Raw genomic sequence first — 16689 nt, 5'->3', positions numbered from 1 at the left:
AATGTCAAAGAGCTTACTGCCTGTGTTTTATTCTTGGAGTTTTATAGTTTTAGGTCATACATTTAAGTCTTTTAAGTGAGTTGAATAAGGTCACAGAATACAAAATTGACGTACAACCTCAACTGAATTTTTATATACTGACAACAACCAAAATGAAAATACCATTTACAAATGCTCCAAAGGAAAAAAAAATACTTAGTTAAAAAAACCTAACAAAATATTTACAGATTTTGTATGATAAAAATTATAAAATGCTAATAAAACAAATTAAAGAAAAATACCTGGAAGAACATGCTGTGTTCATGGATTGGAAGACTCAACAGAGTTAAAAAGATGTACATTCTCTAACTTCATCTATTGGTTTAATATAATTCCTTGAAAATCTCAACAAGCTTTTTGTAAACAGACAAGCTTGTTCCAAATTTATATTTTTTAAAAAGGCTCCAAGGATAACCAAAAATTTTTGAAAAATAACGGGTGGAAAGCATTACTCTAATACTGAGTTATACAATATAACTGCAGTAAGTATGGTACTGACAGGGATAGTCATAAAGATCAATGGACAGTATAGAAAACTCAGAAATAGAGCCAGACAGCCTGACCTGTGGTGGTGCAGTGGATAAAGCGTAGACCTGGAAATGCTGAGGTCGCCGGTTTGAAACCCTGGGCTTGCCTGGTCAAGGCACATATGGGAGTTGATGCTTCCAGCTCCTCCCCCCTTCTCTCTCTCTGTCTCTCCTCTCTCTCTCTCTGTCTCTCCCTCTCCTCTGTAAAAAATAAATAAAATTTTAAAAAAAATGAAAAATATATATATATAAAAAAAAAAGAAATAGAGCCAGACAAAATGTGCCCAACTAATTTCTGAGAGGGGTGAAAAAGCCATTCAATGGAAGAGGGATAACTTTTGAAATAAATGGTGATAGAGCATAAAGTACCTAGGAGTAAATTTAACCAAGGAGGTAAAAGACTTGTACTTGGAAAATTATAAGACATTGAAAAGGGAAATGAAGGAAGATACAAACATATGAAGAATGCACAACTATAAAACTTTTAGAAAAGAAACAGAAGGAAATTTTGGGGAGTTAGGACTAGGTGGAGGGTTCGTAGACTTGACCAGAAACAAAAACAAAACAAAAGAAAAAACAAAGATAAATAAAACCCCTCACACTTCATGAGATTAAAAAATGGATAAATGAGACTTTGGTGCTTTACCAAAGGTTGAATGAATGAAAAGACAAATTGAAGACTTGGAGAAAATATTTAAGTCACATATCTTGAATACATAAAGAACTTTGAAAATTCAACAACAATGAAAAACAAACAGTTAAATTAGAAAATGGACAAAAGATATGAATAGATGCTTAACTGATACACAAGGGGATACACAATGTGGTGTAGAAACATAAAAGGGGCCCTGGCCAGTTGCTTAATGGATAGAGCATCAGCCCAGCATATGGACATTCCAGGTTCTATTCCCTGTGAGGGCACATAGGAGAAGTGCCCATCTGCTCTTGCCTCTCCCCTAGCCATTGGCTTGCTTGGTTTGAGCTGGCCCCAGGCTCTATGGTGCTCAACCATTGCCTCTGATGGAGTTGCTGGGTGAATTGCAGTTGGGGTGCATGCAGGAGTCTGCCTCACTGTCTCTCCTACTCCCACCTAAAAAAATAAAATAAAAAAGAAAAGAAAAGAAACATAAAAGGATGTTCAATATAACTTTCCATTAAGGGAATTCATATTAAAACCAAATGGGATATCACTACCCACTTATAAGAATGGCTAAATTGAAAAATGCTGGCTAGGATTCAGTGAAACTGGATCACCATTGCTGTTGAGAATATAAAATAATACAACTGTTGTGGAAAATTGTTCAGCAGTTCATTTCACACTAAAAATGGGCTTATCATACCACCTAGAAATCACATGCTTGAGCTTTAGCCCAGACTTATTTTTACATATAAACTTACATAAAAATAAGAGCATATGTAAATATACATATATATGTATTGTTCATATAAGCATATCTTCCTTAAATGTAAATACATGAGATAAAAGAAAAAAGCCAATTTCAAAAGGACACAAACTACAAGATTCTGTTTATGTAACATTCATAAATACAATAACTATGTAGATATAGAACAGATTAGCTGTTGCCAAAAATTAGGAATAAGAGAGAAAAGGATGGGTGTAGCTATATACTAAAGAAACATGAGAGGGAGTCTTTTTGTGATTCTACTGTTTAGTATTTTGACTACTACAATGGTGATACAAGGCTATATATGTGATACACACACACACACACAATAATGAGTGAAATCTGAATAAAGTTCTATGAATCATACCAATACCAGTTTTTTGGTATGATACTATATTTGTGTAAGATAGTAGGTGGAGGGTGGAGAAAGGGTGACTGGGACTTCCCTGTATATTTCTTTGTGACATTCTGTGAATCTATAGTTACTTCAAAATAAAAACTTATTTTTCATTTTGCAGATTGCCTTACATGAATATTTTTTATAGTGAAATGTCATATTTTGCTATTGAGTGCTAAACATATTTCTTCTGATCTAATCAAAGGGTATGAGGACCCCCACCAGGGCACTGCACAAATATGGAACGCTTCATGAATTTTTGTGTAATCCTTGAGCATGGGCCATGCTAATCTTCTCTGAATCATTCCAATTTTAGTTCATGTGCTGCTGAAGTGAGCACTCAAAATAAAAAGGCTTTAAAAAGAAACCGCTGGCCCTGGCCAGTGTTTCAGTGAATAGGGCATTGGCATGATGTATGGACATCCGGTTTTGATTCCTAGTCAGGGCACACAAGAGAAGCGACCATCTGCTTCTCCCCTCTCCATCTCATTCTTCTCTCCCTCTTCCCTTCCTTTAGGCAGTGGCTCAATTGATTCAAGTGTGCCCCAGGTGCTGAGGATAGGTCCATTGGAGTGCATCAGCCTCAGCTGCTAAAAATAGCTAGGTACTCAAGCATTGGCCCCAGATGAGGTTGCTGGATAGATCCTGGTTGGGTGCATGTAGGAGTCTGCCTCACTATTTCCCCTCTTTTCACGTAAAAAAAAAAGAAAAAGAAAAAGAAACTGCTACATCCATGCAAAAGGAAAGAGCAGGCATCAAAAATACCTGTTCTGAAGCACTATAATGAGTCACAGACACTGTCAAAGACTTCTAAACTCTAAAATGGACCTCCAGAACCCTACACTTCCCTAGATGAACTTCTTCCTTCCCAGCCCCTCTGCCATCTCTACCTCCCTAATGTAGTTGTTTTCTTTAATGTTCTCAATTTCTAATCAATCTTAATTTTTTCCTAACTATTCTGTTAGAACATCTATTCATATGTTCATGATCCACAACTAGATTGAAAATGTCATTATAACACTTAAAAAATGCATTCCCATTACCTAGAAGGGCAACTTATATGCATTTTTAAAAGAAATCAATAAACACTGTGTTGATTGTATCTTTTGATGAAACATTTTAAGTTTTAATGTACTTCCATTTGTCCATTTTTGCTTTGGTTACCTGTGTCTTGCTGTCATATTTCAGAAATCATTGCCCATCCATTCCATATGCCCTGCCCCCATGTTTTCTTCTAGCTGTTTTAAAGTTTTGGCTCTTTCATTTAATTCTTTGATCTATTTTGAGTTACTTTTTGTATATGACATAGGTAAGGATCCAACTTTATTCTTTTACGTGTGCTTAACCAGTTTTACCAACACTATTTGTTGTCACAGTTTAAATTTGATTTTATTGTGTTCTTGGTGGAGCTTTTACTTGTGGTTTTGTTTTGTTTTGTTCTTTGTATCTGGTTGGATAACCCCCTTTAGTATTTCCTGAAGTGGAGGTTTTCTGATGATAAATTCCCTCATCTTTTCTGTATCTGAATGTTTTTATTTCTCCTTTGTATTTGAAGGATAGCTTTGATGGGTATAGTATTCGTGGCTGGAAGTTCCTCTCTTTCAGAACTTTAAATATTGGGGTCCACTCTCTTCTAGCTTGTAGAGTTTCTGCTGAGAAATCTGATGATAATCTAATAGGCCTTTCTTTATATGTTGTATTCTTCTTTTCCCTGGTTCTCCTTTGTATTTGAAGGATAGCTTTGATGGGTATAGTATTCGTGGCTGGAAGTTCCTCTCTTTCAGAACTTTAAATATTGGGGTCCACTCTCTTCTAGCTTGTAGAGTTTCTGCTGAGAAATCTGATGATAATCTAATAGGCCTTTCTTTATATGTTGTATTCTTCTTTTCCCTGGCTGCCTTGAGAATTTTTTCTTTGTCATTGGTTTGTGCCAATTTCATTATGATGTGTTTTGGAGTAGGTTTATTGGGGTTAAGATAACTCGGTGTTCTATTGGCTTCTTGAATTCGAGGTTTTAGTTCTTTCTATAGGCTTGGGAAATTCTCGTCTATTATTTGTTTGAATATGTTCTCCATTCCATTTTCTCTCTCTTCTCCTTCTGATATACCTATTATTCTTATGTTGCTCTTTTTGATGGAGTCAGACAATTCCTGTAGGGCTTTCTCATTTTTTTTTAAATTCATGAGTCTCTCTCCTCTTCTCTCTGTTGTGCCTCAAGTTGCCTGTCTTCTATGTCACTAATTCTCTCTTCTATCTGGCCTGTTCTATTAGCTAAGCTTGTTACCTTGTTTTTCAGTTCATGAATTGAGTTTTTCATCTCTGTTTGATTTGTTTTCATAGTTTCAAGTTTCAGTTTCCTTGGTAATATATTCTTTCTGTTCATTGATTTGCTTTTTGAGCTCCCTAAATTGCCTTTCTGTGCTTTCTTGTATATCTCTGAGTATTTTTAGGATTTCTATTTTAAATTCTCTGTAACTTAACTTCAAGGTTTCCAATCTATTAAAATTTTTTTCTATAGATTTTTCCTCATATATCTATGCTACATCTCTGTCTTTTGTATCCATGATATTTGATTTCCTTTTCCGTAATGGCATCTGAGGGTGGTTTTGTTAATAACAATAATGAGAATTAATAAAGAATAAAAAGTTAAAAAAAATAATTAAAAAATTATTATTTCTTTTTTTTGAGAAAATACTGTGAAAAACTGAGAATTATATTATGCTAAATGGAACAAAAACTACCTAGAACAGAAGGCCTGACTTGGGGAGAAGTGACAAAGGGGCAAAAATGAGGTAAGGACCCACAAAATGCAAAAAAGGAAAAAATTTGGATCAAGAATAAAATAATTTGCTTGTAAATGATGGTCAAATGAGAGATATAGTGAAAGAAATAAGAAGAAAACAAGAAAAAGAAAGAAAATACTATTGTGTTAAGTGCTACAAAAACTACATAGAATGGAAAGCTGGGGTTGGGGAGAATGCTAATGAGTTAAAAAGCGAAGTAAAAAGCACACAAAATGCCACAAAGAAAAAATTTGAATCCAAAATAAAATAATTTGTGAGTGAGGATCAAATGAGAGGAAAAGTGAAAGAGAAAAGAACAAACTAAGAGAAAGGGAGAAAAAAGAAAAAGGAAAAAAGGAAGAGAGTTAAGGTTTTTGGAGTGTAACCCTCAGAGAGAAAGAAAAAAGAAAAGAAAAAAATGGGAAATGTAACACCTATGGGTAATGTAGTTCAAGATGAAGAGAAAAGAATAAGATAAGAAGAGGATAAAAGGACCAAGGTGGAAGAAAAAAAAATAAAGATAAGAAAATGAAAGAAACAAAAAAAAGTTGTAAAGATTATTCTTGATTTTGAGAGGTTATCTTCTTCCTTTTTCTTTCTTCTCCCTCTTCCTGGTCGGTGGCATTGTACCTCAGGCTCTGCCCCTGTAGCACCCTTATGTAGAGATTTGCAGTTGATGTATTGCTATGGCGATGTCATATACTAGGCCTCAGTCTCATTGGTAGTCGGGGCTTGTTAGCATTTGCAGGCTCCAACAATGGGAAAGTCCATTTTCCCGGAGCCTGTCTCCAAGTCTCTCCTTCCTGAACTAGCAGCCTGGTGATCCAGCTATGAAGTTGCCCGTGCCACTGCCTGGAGAGTAAGAGGCTCTAAGAGCTGGCAAATTCATACTCTATCCCACTCAGTACAGGGCTCTGGGTAAGGCTCTGCCAGTCAGAGCCGCCAGCGTAATCAGGCAGGCTGGGAGCCAATTACTCTCAAGGTGTCTTTGTATGAGCCTCCAGGTGTGTCTAGTATGCCTCAGCCCTCTGTGGGACAACTTTCCCCAGGTTTTTTGCACTTTGTAACCTGTGTTGGCTGGCAGGAAGATGTCCTAGTTGCTGCCTGCAGAACAGGAGGTCTTAGAAGCTGCCAAGTCCTTCCTTTTAGTGCACAGCCCTGAGTATGAAAACTGCCGATCAGAGCCACCAGCTTGAGCAGGCAGGGGGGGCGTGTTGACTTCTGTTCAGGCTCCTTTCTAAGGTTCCCCAGGTATGTCTGGTTAAATTTGCCTTAGCATTCTGTGGGATTGCTCTCTGCAGGCTTCTCCCTTGTTGAAAAGCCTACAGCCTAGCCTGCCCAACTTCTGCAGTGTTCTCTGAGTTCTGCTCCGTAGAAATGTGTTTTTCACCCTGTATTGGCTGGCAGGAAGTTGCCCCAGCTACTTTGAGCAGAGTAAGAGGCCCTAAAAAATATCACGTCTCTCCATTGAGTTTTCTTAGGTCACTGACTTGAGAAAGAAATCTTGTCAGCCAGAGCCGCTGCTGGCGTAAGCCAACTGGGCAGTGAGCAGACTGTGGGTTAAGCTAATTTCAGCGATTGGATCCACGGATCTGCTCCAGAGACTGTCTGCAAGCTGCCTGCATGCCCCTCCCCCTAGCACTTCCATATTTTTTCTTCCCTGGGAATGTGCTTTGTTAGCCTGTATGGCTAGTGGAGGTGCCCTGCCTGCCTGGAGAGGTCCAGGCATGGGGAAGTCGGCTTTCACGCACTCCCCCCACGCTGTTGTTCGGGGAGCAGGGATTACACCGAGACTCTGGTTGCAGCTCACGCAGAAGGCTACTGCTGACAGTCTCTGACCCTGCCCCTCTGTCCAGGAACTAGAAGGAACTACTCGCACACTGTCCGTGCTCGCCAACCAGGATATCGGGAGTAATGAAGGCAACCGCTCACCCGCCTCTGCCGGGATTCGCCACCAGTTCTAGCTTGCGTGGGCTGAGCCACCGTGGGCACACTCTTTCCTTGGCTTGAATGTCTCTGCCTCAGCCCAGCTCTTTCCACGCCCCCAGCCCTCACTTTCTCTTAGTTCCAAGTGAAAACAGCCCTTGCTCAGGTCAGTGAAGGCAGAGTGTTCCGTTCTCCGTCTTATTTCCTTCAGGGTTGATTATATATTTAGCCACCTTTTCGCCTAATCGTACCTTGTTCAGTGTGTGTGTCCTTCAAATGCTCCTGGGATCATTTTTCTGTCTCTAGTTGTCGAACTTGTTGAAATTTTGGGGAGAGGTATCGAGAGCCCTCCTCATAGTGCCATTTCTCTAACGTCACCCCACCAACACTATTTGTTAAGGATACAGCCCTTTCCCCCACTTGAGTATTCTTGGCACTCTAAAATTAGTTGGTCACATGTCCTACAGTTTATTTCCAGGCTCTATTCTATTCCACTGATCTATATTTCTGTCTTTATGTCAGTACACACTGTTTGATTACTCTAATGTTGTAATAAATTTTGAATTGGATTTTTCCTGATTATTCTATTGCATAACCTTGTCAGCCCAACATTCTGACCAGTTGACCTATTCTTTGCACTGGCTTCTTGCTTCCTGATCACTGCTCACTTCCTGATCGCCTGATCACCTTCCTCCTGTCACTTCCCTCACAACCACCCAGGGCTCCTTCCCTTGTTCCAAAGAGGAGATTATAGCCAGCTTAGAAATACAAAGTCCTGGTTATAAGAAAGAAAGTGGAACCTTGGCCAGTTGGCTCAGTGGTAGAGCATCGGCCTGGTGTGCAGAAGTCCCGGGTTTGATTCCCGGCCAGGGCACACAGGAGAAGCGCCCATCTGCTTCTCCACCCCTCCCCCTCTCCTTCCTCTCTGTCTCTCTCTTCCCCTCCCGCAGCGAGGCTCCATTGGAGCAAAGATGGCCTGGGCGCTGGAGATGGCTCCTTGGCCTCTGCCCCAGGCGCTAGAGTGTCTCTGGTCACAACGGAGCGACGCCCGGAGGGGCAGAGCATCGCCCCCTGGTGGGCAGAGCGTCGTCCCCTGGTGGGCGTGCCGGGTGGATCCCAGTCGGGCGCATGCGGGAGTCTGTCTGACTGTCTCTCCCCATTTCCAGCTTCAGAAAAATACAAAAAAAAAAAGAAAGGAAGTGGAAATGAGGTGGAAATTAAAGCACCCAAATACTGTGATTCAGAATAGATTACAAATAATAAACTATAGGACAAAATAGTACTTGATAAGGTCTACAGGAGAAAATATATTTGGGTGAACTCAGTATCATAAAAAACAAACAAATAGTTGATAAAATGCTATTTAAATTTATATAAGCTTGCCTTATTTTGCTAAAAGGAAAAAGAAGCTTCATGGACTACTTATTTTCAGATATCTTTTCAATGTTAAATATTGTTGTATTGGAAGAGCAAGAAACAGACTTCCTGCCACACAATCAAGAAGCCAAATTAAGAAATTAGGTAGTCTTTATTAGCCAGCTGCGCGACGGCATGGAGACCAAAGCCTATCAAATCACGCGGTCCTGACTACAGTCTGGGACTAGCTTTTAAAGGCAAAATTACACACTGATTGAGGAATGGGGAGGAGAGGAAGCATAGCAGTAGGGCAAAGCAGTGAAACAAGCTTTCTTACACTGTTTATCTATGGGGTTAATTCAGAGAGAAATATTCTGAGAACACCTGCAACCTTGCAAAGCTAGCCCAAGGCTGCAGTGTGTGAGACCAGCCTCAAGTCCAGGAATAGAAGGTCTTTAGAAAAAGTAAGTTTGCTAAGAGTCTCTTTGTTTTAGAGAAAGTAAGTTCTGCCAAAAAATTATTCATGCTAAGAGTCATTCTTTTCTATATTTAATATAAACTTCTTAGAATGTAACTTTTAAATGCAGTGTTTAAAAGAGAGCATATTTAATATAGGGAATGGAATAGTATACATTTGAGCTGTAAATAGTAAATGCTATTTCTTGATCCAGCCTATCACTACATTCACTGGGAAGGTTAAAGAGCTTCACACCCAGAACCCATATGTTTAGTTTTAATCTACGCTAGTGCACCTGCAGGTTTGGTTTAGTACAGTGCAAGTGAAACAAAAGACAAAGCCTTGTTTCTTTGTGTACTGCTTTAAATGGTACAGAATTCCAATTCTGATTTTTAACCATCAAGTAAGAAAGTCAATTGTAAGAAAGAACCAGAGGAAGGTGTGAGGATGTGGAAAATGAAGGTGTACCTCCATCTAGCTGTGCTCATTTCCACACAAAGAGAAGATTCATCTTGTTATTTGAAAGGCAGCCCTAAAATTTGTAATGGAGAAAGCAGAAATCATAGACAGACAACGTTACCTGGTAAAACCAAGTTGCTATGGTTCTCCAACATCAAATCTTTGTACAAATGAGATACCACCTCACCCCTGTTAGATTAGCTATGATCAACAAGACGGGTAATAGCAAATGTTGGAGAGGCTGTGGAGAAAAAGGAACCCTCATTCACTGTTGGTGGGACTGTAAAGTAGTACAACCATTATGGAGGAAAGTATGGTGGTTCCTCAAAAAACTGAAAATAGAACTACCTTATGACCCAGCAATCCCTCTACTGGGTATATACCCCAAAACCTCAGAAACATTGATACGTGAAGACACATGTAGCCCCATGTTCATTGCAGCACTGTTCACAGTGGCCAAGACATGGAAACAACCAAAAAGCCCTTCAATAGAAGACTGGATAAAGAAGATGTGGCACATATACACTATGGAATACTACTCAGCCATAAGAAACGATGACATCAGATCATTTACAGCAAAATGATGGGATCTTGATAACATTATAAGGAGTGAAATAAGTAAATCAGAAAAAAACAAGAACTACATGATTCCATACATTGGTGGAACATAAAAATGAGACTAAGAGACATGGACAAGAGTGTGGTGGTTACCAGGGGTGGGGGGAGGGAGGACAGGGGGAGAGTTAGGGGGAGGGGGAGGGGCACAGAGAACTAGATAGAGGGTGGCGAAGGACAATCTGACTTTGGGCGAGGGGTATGCAACATAATTTAATGACAAAATAACCTAGACATGTTTTCTTTGAATATATGTACCCTGATTTATTAATGTCATCCCATTACCATTAATAAAAATTTATTTAAAAAAAAAAATCTTTGTACAGATTCCTCTGGAAAGGGTTCAGGCATTCTCATTCCTCCTAAGAGGTGACTGTCTTTAGCCACACCTGTGAATATCATTGACCCCTAAAATGATAAATCACAGTACTACTTATGGAATAAGAAAATTCTTTCAAAAGGAAGAAGAAGTGCTAAAAGAAGGTAGTGCAAAACAGAGACAGTATGTTAAATGACTGTATAGGTCGGGGGTCGGGAACCTATGGCTCACGAGGCAGATGTGGCTCTTTTGATGGCTGCATCTGGCTCACAGACAAATCTTTAATAAAAAATAATAATAACATTAAAAATATAAAACGTTCTCATGTATTACAATCCATTCATTTCCTACCGCTCATGTTCATGGTTGTGGGTGGCTGAAGCCAATCACAGCTGTCTTCCGGGACACCACCAAATTTTTATTGGATAGTGTGTAATGTACATGGGTCATTGTATGGCTCTCACAGAATTACATTATAAAATATGTGGCGTTCATGGCTCTCTCAGCCAAAAAGCCTCCCGACCCCTGGTATAGGGTAAAGTTTGAACCTTGTAAAATGGGTCAGAAAGGAATTTAGTGGGACAGAAGCAGAATGCCTACATGTTATTAATGCTGTTTCTACAGATACATCCTTTTGCAAAGAATGGAAAACTTGTTAATCAGTCATCAGGAAATTAGAAGCCTGACCAGGTGGTGGTGCATTGGCTAGAGCATTGACCTGGGACACTGAGGACCCAGTTTTGAAACTCTGAGATCACCAGCTTGAGCATGAGGTCGCTGGCTTGAGCATGGGATCATAGACATGACCTCATGGGCCCCAAGGTTGCTGGCTTGAGCCCAAGTTTGCTGGCTTGAACAAAGAGTCACTAGCTCATATGGAGCCCCCCACCCCAATCAAGGCACATATGAGAAGCAATCAGTGAACAACTAAAGTGTCACAGCTATGAGTTGATTTTTTTCTTTCTCCTGTATCTCTTGCTAAAAAAATCTTAGAACAACTTCTAAAACAGCAAAACAGTAGAAATAGTATAGTTAATAATCATATAATGAAAATAAATTGGAATATTAAAAAATAGTGAAGCTAAATGGAATACTAAAAAAGGAAAATTAGTCCAAAAGAAGGCAATACCAAAAACAAACAAACAAACAAAAAAACCCCACACAGAACCAAAACAAAAAAACAAAAAATCAGATTATACTACAGAGCCATGATAATGAAAACACCATGGTCTTGGCAGAAAAACAGACATACAGACCAATGGAACAGAATTGAGAGCCCAGAAATAAAACTGCATATATATGAACAAATAATGTTCAACAAAGGAGCCAAAAACTCACAATGGAGAAAAGAAATCCTATTCAATAAATGGTGCTGGGAAAATTAGAAAGGTATATAAAAAAGAATAAAACTTGACTATAGTTTGTCCTGATGCACATAAATTAATTCAGAATGGTCAAAACCTAATTATAAGATCTGTAACAATAAAGAAATATAAGTACAGTACTAAACATAGACCTTGGCCATATTATATGACCATTTTATGAATTTCATCCAAAGGCAAGGGAAGTAAAGGCAAAAATAAATCAATGAGACTATATTAAACTGGAAAGCTTCTGTATAGCAAAAGGAACCAACAACAAAACACAAAGGTAGCCAACTAAATGGGAGATGATATTCACACACAACAGCTCTGAGAAGGGATTAATATCACAAATATATAAAGAACTCACAAAGTTCAGCCACAAACAAGCAAACAATTAGTGGGGAGAGGATCTGAACAGACACTTCTCCCATGAAGACATACAAACAACAAATAGACATATGAAAAAAATGTTCATCTTCACTAGGTATTAGAGAAATGCAAATCAAATCTACAATGAGATGCCACCTGACACCTGTTATATTGGCTGTTATCAACAAGACAGGTAATAAGTGTTGGAGAGGCTGTGGAGAATAAGGAACCCTCATTCACTGCCGGTAGAAACGTAAACTGGTACATTCATTATGAGAAAAAGTATGATAGATCCTCAAAAAATTAAGAATAGAACTACCATATGACACAGCAATTCCTCTACTGGGTATCTACCCCCAAAACTCAAAAACATTGGTACGTAAAGACACATGCACTCCCATGTTCATTGCAGCATTATATATGGTGGCTAAGACATGGAAGCAACGCCCTGGCAGGTTGGCTCAGTGGTAGAGCGTTGGCCTGGCGTGCAGAAGTCCCGGGTTCAATTCCCGGCCAGGGCACACAGGAGAGGCGCCCATCTGCTTCTCCCCCCCTCCCCCCCTCCTTCCTCTCTGTCTCTCTCTTCCCCTCCCGCAGCCGAGGCTCCATTGGAGCAAAAGATGGCCCGGGCGCTGGGGATGGCTCCTCGGCCTCTGCCCCAGGTGCTAGAGTGGCTCTGGTCGCAACAGAGCGATGCCCCGGAGGGGCAGAGCATCGCCCCCTGGTGGGCGTGCCAGGTGGATCCCAGTCAGGTGCATGCGGGAGTCTGTCTGACTGTCTCTCCCCGTTTCCGGATTCAGAAAAATACAGGAAAAAAAAAAAAAGACATGGAAGCAACAAAAGTGTCCCTCAGTATAGGATTGAATAAAAAAGATGTGATATATATATAATGGAATGCTACTCAACCATAGGAAATGATAACACATTGCCATTTACAACAACATAGATGGACCTTGAGAACATTATACTGAGTGAAATAAGTAAATCAGAAAAAGCTAAGAATAATAGAATTTCACACATAGGTGGGATATAAAACAGACGCATGGACATAGATAAAAGTAAAGTAGTTACCAGCAGGAGGGAGTAAAGAAGGAAAAATATATGGTGATGGATGATGGGCACATAACACAACAGTTCAAATGCTATAGAAATGTTTACCTGAAACCTATGTACTCTTATTGATAAGTGTTACCCCATTAACTTTGATTTCTTTTTTTAGTGCGAGAGACAGGAAGGGAGAGAGATGAGGAGCATCAACTCATAGTTTCGGTACTTTAGTGTTCATTGATTGCTTCTCTTTAGTGGAATGACCCATTGCATGGCCTTGGATGGGAACACAGCCAACAAGAAAAGAATGTTTTGCCAAGAGAATTTTTTTGTGACTTGAAGGCGGGTCACTGAAACAGATCTATGTGACTGAAGGCAGTTGCTGGGCTTTTTTCTCAGTAAAACATTCTCATATGATTTCTGTTCCTTTCAAGGTTATCCCTTGAGATAAAGAGAGGAATGGTGTGGAAACCATAGAAGCAATAGCAATTAATGCCTTTTGATATTATATTGTTATTAAGCTATCATGCAGGTGTGCTGCATGTATCTTTAAGTAAAAGTTATGCTTGATGTTATGCCAATTTCTCAGTAAACAAGCTTTTTGAAGTCTTATGAATAAAAATAGGACACAACTCGGGGCCATTTGCCTGAGCGAGTGGTAGTCCTTTGCTAGTCCACAATAATTTTATCTGCTGATCTCTCTCTCTCTGCGCCCCTGACTCACATCAACACTTCTCATACATACATTGACCAGGGAGCTTCAGCCAAGCCAGTGACCTCTTGCTCAAGCTAGCAACCTTGGGCTCAAGCCAGCAACTGGAAGCTTCCAGCCAGTGATCATGGGGTCATGCCTATGATCTCAAGCTCAAGCCAGTGACCCCATGCTCAAGCTGGTGAGCCTGCACTCCAGCTGAGTGAGCCCATGCTAAGCTGATGACCTTGGGGTTTCAAACCTGAGTCTTCAGTGACCCAGGTTGATGCTGTATCCATGGCACCACCACCTGGTCAGGCCCATTAAATTTAATTTCTAAATAAATATTTAAAAATTTCAATCATGAGACATACAAAAAAGCAGAAAAAGAAAACAAACAAAAACCCCCAAACGGACGATTTATTTATTTATTATAATTTTTCTTTTGTATTTTCCTGAAGTTGGAAACAGGGAGGCAGTCAGACAGACTCCCGCATGTGCCCGACTGGGATCCACCTGGCATGCCCACCAGGGGGCGATGCTCTGCCCATCTGGGGCGTTGCTCTGTTGCGACCAGAGCCATTCTAGCGCCTGAGGCAGAGACCATAGAGCCATCCTCAGTGCCTGGGCCAACTTTGCTCCAATGGATCCTTGGCTGCAGGAGGGGAAGAGAGAGACAGAGAGGAAGGAGAGGGGGAGGGGTGGAGAAGCAGATGGGCACTTCTCCTGTGTGCCCTGGCCGGGAATCAAACCCGGGACTCCTGCACGCCAGGCCGATGCTCTACCACTGAGCCAACTGGCCAGGGCCCGGACCATTTATTTATAACAGTTGGAATGAGTTATTCTGGGGTGGGGAGTTTAGGAAAGCAAAACATTTTAGACACATGGTTTTTAAAAGCTTTCTTTTTCCATTTTTTCCCTTTTGGTTTGTTTAGTCTCAGGCAGTTGTGGGATATGTTTACATTTATGATTATCTGTAGGAGACCTTGGAAAATATTGAGGAGGCTTTAAAAAAATGACCAGACTTTTATCTTTGCCAAATTTCTAATCACAGAGTTTTAAAAAACTTTATATATTTTATCAGGTTTCAGGCAGGACGAGCAGTAGGAAATTTTAAAGTAACTGGTATGACAAAGTTTATTTCAGGATTCTTTTTGAGAATTCATTTTGTCTTATAGAAACTTCTGCTTATCAATCAAAGAATGAATTCCATTGTCTTTGAGACGTTTGTATTCCACTCCTTATTAAATCTTTCTTATGACAAACAACAGACAAGTAAAGGAAACAAAATAATGCACAACCAAATGAGTACTTATCCACCAGCAATAAATCCTTGTGAGCTGCTCAGCCTCCAGAGCACTTATTACAAGTAAGAACTGTAAACTTTTTCCTGACAAAACTATTGTAATTTCTTTCTCTTGTGATTTCAAATTTTTGCAGCAGCAGCAGGTTGACACTAGGACAATCGTCCCTAGGGCAGTTTTCCCCTGGAGAGGGAGGGAACCTTCCTTTTTTTTTTGTATTTTTCTGAAGCTGGAAACTGGGAGAGACAGTCAGACAGACTCCCACATGCACCCCACCGGGATCCACCCGGCACGCCCACCAGGGGGTGATGCTCTGCCCCTCCAGGGTGTCGCTCTGTTGCGACCAGAGCCACTCTAGTGCCTGGGGCAGAGGCCGAGGAGCCATCCCCAGCGCCCGGGCCATCTTTGCTCCAGTGGAGCCTCGGCTGCGGGAGGGGAAGAGAGAGACAGAGAGGAATGATAGGGGGAGGGGTGGAGAAGCAGATGGGCACTTCTCCTGTGTGCCCTGGCCGGGAATTGAACCCGGGACTTCTGCACGCCAGGCCGACGCTCTACCACTGAGCCAACTGGCCAGGGCCGGAACCTTCCCATTTTTAAATGAAGGCAATGCTTTCAACCAAAAAAAATAAATAAATAAAAAATAAAAAGAGATCTGAAGCTAAGAGTGCTTTATGATCAGGTAGGCATCAGTTCATGAAGCAGTGAACATTAAAATAGGCTTTGTTGGTACCATACCCAATTCCAGAGAATGCCAGTTTGTAAAAGCGAGGCCAGTTTAAACCAATTATGACACCAAATATGTATGTTAGCTGAAAAGTAAAAAGCAAAAGAGACAACAAGCATTTTTTTGAAGTCAAAAAGACTATTTGTGAAGCACTGATTCCAGGAGAAACCCAAATAATGTTTCAATTAAGAGACAAAGGCCAGGGGAAGTTATGAGAAATGGAAGGGGAACAATTACATCAGTAGAGGAAAGGCATTTCTTTTGGTGCATATAAACTAACGTGACATTAATTTTAAATCATGTTTTTAATTTTCATTCCAGTAATCATCAGTCTGATAGTTATAACATCTACTTTTTGTTATCTTTGCAAACAGTTCCTTGAACACAATGTTGCTGGAGGCCCAGTCCAAAGGTTAAATTGCTCTGTTTTAACATTCCAAAGGTTTGAGTAAGATGTGCAAGGCAATTCCTTTGTGATGGCAGCTCTGACACAATTTTAAAGTGGCTCCATTTATATTATATTTTTCACTTCAGATGTTGAATCCACTGGAGTATACTTTAACTCTCTGTTTATTAAATGGTCTAAATTGATCTTTACCTTTTAATTAAGAAGGTCAGGATAAAATGGAAAGCATATGTTTACTTCAGCTTTAATATAGCAAAGCAGCTCAGTTACGCCCTAAATAAGTCACCTAAATAAACCACCACTAAGATGACTAATTTTCAACTCTGGCAAATAAAGTCTCCTAAACAAAATAAAAACCGTGTAGTTTCTTCTATTATTTTAAAAATCCAGGACATTGGGGATGGAATTGTTAAAAATTTAAGGATTTAAGCACCTTCAGCCCTCTAGCTAATCTCTCCAATGTCCTCCTAAATCCCATGTCAGGACTCCAGAGCACTACA

The 16689-nt window shown here is 40.1% G+C and overlaps 1 non-coding gene across 1 annotated transcript; it reads right to left on the bottom strand.

The window, feature by feature from the left end:
* Positions 1 to 2602: 2602 nt before the first annotated feature.
* LOC136381608 (U6 spliceosomal RNA) lies at positions 2603 to 2709 on the bottom strand. Its single transcript, XR_010747101.1, has one exon. It is a non-coding gene; the product is annotated as a U6 spliceosomal RNA (small nuclear RNA).
* Between the last annotated feature and the right edge of the window lie 13980 nt (positions 2710 to 16689).

The sequence above is a fragment of the Saccopteryx leptura genome, chromosome 9 (genome assembly GCF_036850995.1).
Source record: "Saccopteryx leptura isolate mSacLep1 chromosome 9, mSacLep1_pri_phased_curated, whole genome shotgun sequence".
Taxonomy (NCBI): domain Eukaryota; kingdom Metazoa; phylum Chordata; class Mammalia; order Chiroptera; family Emballonuridae; genus Saccopteryx; species Saccopteryx leptura.
The sequence above is the reverse complement of the archived record's forward strand: the minus strand, read 5'-3'. Positions and strand labels throughout refer to the sequence as shown.